This window comes from Marmota flaviventris, chromosome 4, assembly GCF_047511675.1.
Source record: "Marmota flaviventris isolate mMarFla1 chromosome 4, mMarFla1.hap1, whole genome shotgun sequence".
NCBI classification, from domain to species: Eukaryota; Metazoa; Chordata; class Mammalia; order Rodentia; family Sciuridae; genus Marmota; species Marmota flaviventris.
In genome coordinates, this window is record NC_092501.1 from 7,647,500 (window position 1) to 7,650,507 (window position 3,008).

Here is a 3,008-nt window from a genome sequence, read left to right on the forward strand (position 1 = left end):
CCCTGGCCCTGGGGACTGGCACCACCAGTGTCCTAGCTGGTGGGATGCATGTTCTGCTGCCTGCGCACACCCTCCACTCCAGCACCTGTCTTACCAGGCTTGGCAGATCATAGTGTCCCCAGCTCTCAGTGTCCCCAGCTCTCTGTCACCAGCTCAGCCTTGGGTTCTTTTGCTCAATTCAAGATAGAAATCACAAAGAGGCAAGTGATTCAGTTGGAAGCAGGCTATATTGGGGCTTACACTGGAACACCAGGGAGACTGCTCCAGGGCCAGGTGCCTGCACAGGCTCCTGGAGGAAGCGAGGAGGCTCACCCGGATGCTGGTGGCCATGGTGCGCAGTTCAGAACCTCTGCACACACACACACACACACACACACACACACACACACACACACCTTGCTCCGAGCGCAGGCGTGGTTCTCTGCTCTTGTGTGCTGAGTCTGTTTGTGCGGGGCTCATGGAGTGCTCACTGTCACCTCTTTAAATGGCCATGTGGCAGCCAAAGCAGGAGTTCTGCATGGGTAGAGGCTTCAGGAAAGTCCCCTCACCAGCTCTCAAGGAAGCAGGTGACGAAATAGGACTGGACCAGCTCTTGCTAAGGGCCGAAAACACGGCTGGAAGTCAGACTTTTCTTCCTGTCTCACTGCGCAGGGCGCTGGCTCTTCCTTAAGTCACTGTGTCCTGCTCCAGGTCTCAGGGACTCCCCGCTCCCTGGAGGCAGGCTGGGGTGGGAATCTCGGGCTGACACCTGGCAGTGGTGGAGTGCCCACTGTGTTGCGTGGGGCCCTTTTATATGCCATGGTGGTTTAATGTCATTTTGGGGAAATCTGCAGCCCCTTCAGTGACCCAGACACCCTGGGTCCTGCCCACCCCAGGCCTCCCACCTGGTCTTCTTCTCCATGCTGCTTTCCATCCTGGCCCTGCCTGGCCCCCCACAGCCCCCAGGCCTCAGTGGGAGCCTCTGAGCTCAGGGCAGCCTTCTGGACCTGCTGGACCTGCTCATGGTGCACCTGCCTTGGGCTTTTGAGCCACAAACCCTGTTTGTTGAGCGGCTGCCTTCTCTGAGGGTTGTATGGAGAGGCCAAACCAACAAACGTGTTGTTCTCCACCCAAAGCCGTGCCTCCCAAGACCCTGGGTGCTGAACCTGCTCCCAAAGCCTTGCTAACTGGAGGGGAAGAAGCAGAGAGCATGACCAGAGGGCACCTAGGAACCTGGGCTTGGTCCAGTCGCTGCAGACACCACTGTAGCTGACGAGGGCCCGATGAGGGCTTGGCTAAGGGAGAGGGGAGACGATCCAAGAGCCGTTGAAATCACGCCCCAAGGATGTGATCCTAAAGATGTAGAGGATGCTGGAGAGACGCACGGGGCAGTGAGGCTGAGTCCACTCCATAGCTCAGCAGGCAACGGGCACCTGCTCGACTTCTCAGATGGCGAGCTGCGGATGGACCGGGTGAGCACACAGAGGCAGCCAAAGGAGGGAGAAATCTGCTCCAGCCTCCGTCCATCCTGAGGCTCCCCAGTGGAGTCCTGCTCAGCTGCTCCCACATCCTGCTGCTGTCCCGCCTGCCTCTCCCTGCCGCGGGTGGGATCCGATGTCAGGGCGCCCGTCCCTGCTTTTCACCTCCTGTGTCTTCTGCCAGCTGTGAGCATCCAAATCCTCGAGACTGGCTCCAGAGGTCTCTTAGGGATTCAGTACCAGCAGACTTCCCAGTCTCTTTCCTTCTGCCCCCCCCCCTGCCGGTCACCAGGATTTCATGTCCCCGTGATGTTTACATGGTCAAGTTCCTCTCCCCACAGTTCACCAGGCTTCACTCTCCCTTAAGACTCAAGTTAAAAGCTCTCAGCTCTGAACTTCCCTGGGTGTGCGTGCGTGTGTGTGTGTGTGTGTGTATGTGTGTGTGCCCATCTGCCCTGTGACTGCCCTTCTAGCCTATTGTGGCCTGTTTCCTTCTGTGAATTCCTTCTTTCCAGAAAGAGCCAGGACTTGTCCACTGTGCAAACAGCAACAAATCCTCCTTGGTACCAGGGGCCTTGGACTCCTGCTTCAGTACACCAGGGCTGTGCCTTGGCAAGCAGCGGAGCCTGCTCACCCCAAGTGCCTTGTAAAGGCCCCAGGCTCTGGAATGGGGGAGGGGCTGGGTGTTTTCCAGCCCCAGTTTTTCCCCCTCACTGGCTGCACCTGAGAGGAGGGCACCTGTTCCCCTCAGATAAAAGGACAGATCAGTTCCCAGCTCATTGCTGGACCAGCTGTGCTGACAGGCGGAGAAGCAGGGCCATCAGAGGGGCCGCTAGCAACAAGGACACGAGAGATGCCTGTTCCGTGCATTCGTTTGCATACATCCCGGCTGTAATTTTCCCCTCAGGAGAATGGGATGTCACAAGTTTGACAGGCGTTCAACAACTGGGTAGAAAGGGAAAAAAATAGCAAGATGCCAGGGCTTCAAAGCAACACTTTCTTGGCAAAAAGGATGTGATAACAACTTGACAGGATGAAAGGTGCAGAACTCAGAGCTGCGCAGTCGTCGGGGCTGAAGACGCAACTGGGCCCTGAGGAGCAGGGGTGCTGGGACGGTCCTGGGCGAGCATGGGGGAGAGGAGCACAGGCTGGCTGGGGAATGGTCTGAGCTCCCAGGTCAATGACTGCTTATGCTCTGTGTGTGTGTGTTTGTGTGTGTGTGTGGGGGGGGGGGCCGCAGGGAGAAAGAGATTAGTGGTCCATGTTTGGAGTTGACATGAAGGAGTGTGTGTGCATGAGTTCCCCGTGAGCACCACGCGTGATCTGAGGGTTATGGGCAGACTTTGTCTGACTTTACATGTCCTATCAGTCAGCGGTTGCCTCGATAATGCTGCATAGCCAACCACCCAGCCTCCATCGCTTAAACCAACACCCCGCCTCCAGGTCTTCGGGAGCTGTCCTCAGCAGGGCTGGTTTGGCCCTGTGGCTCCTGGCTCTGGGCTGCAGGCTCCAGGCTGCAGGTTGGGGTCAGGTGACTCTGCAGGTCGAGGG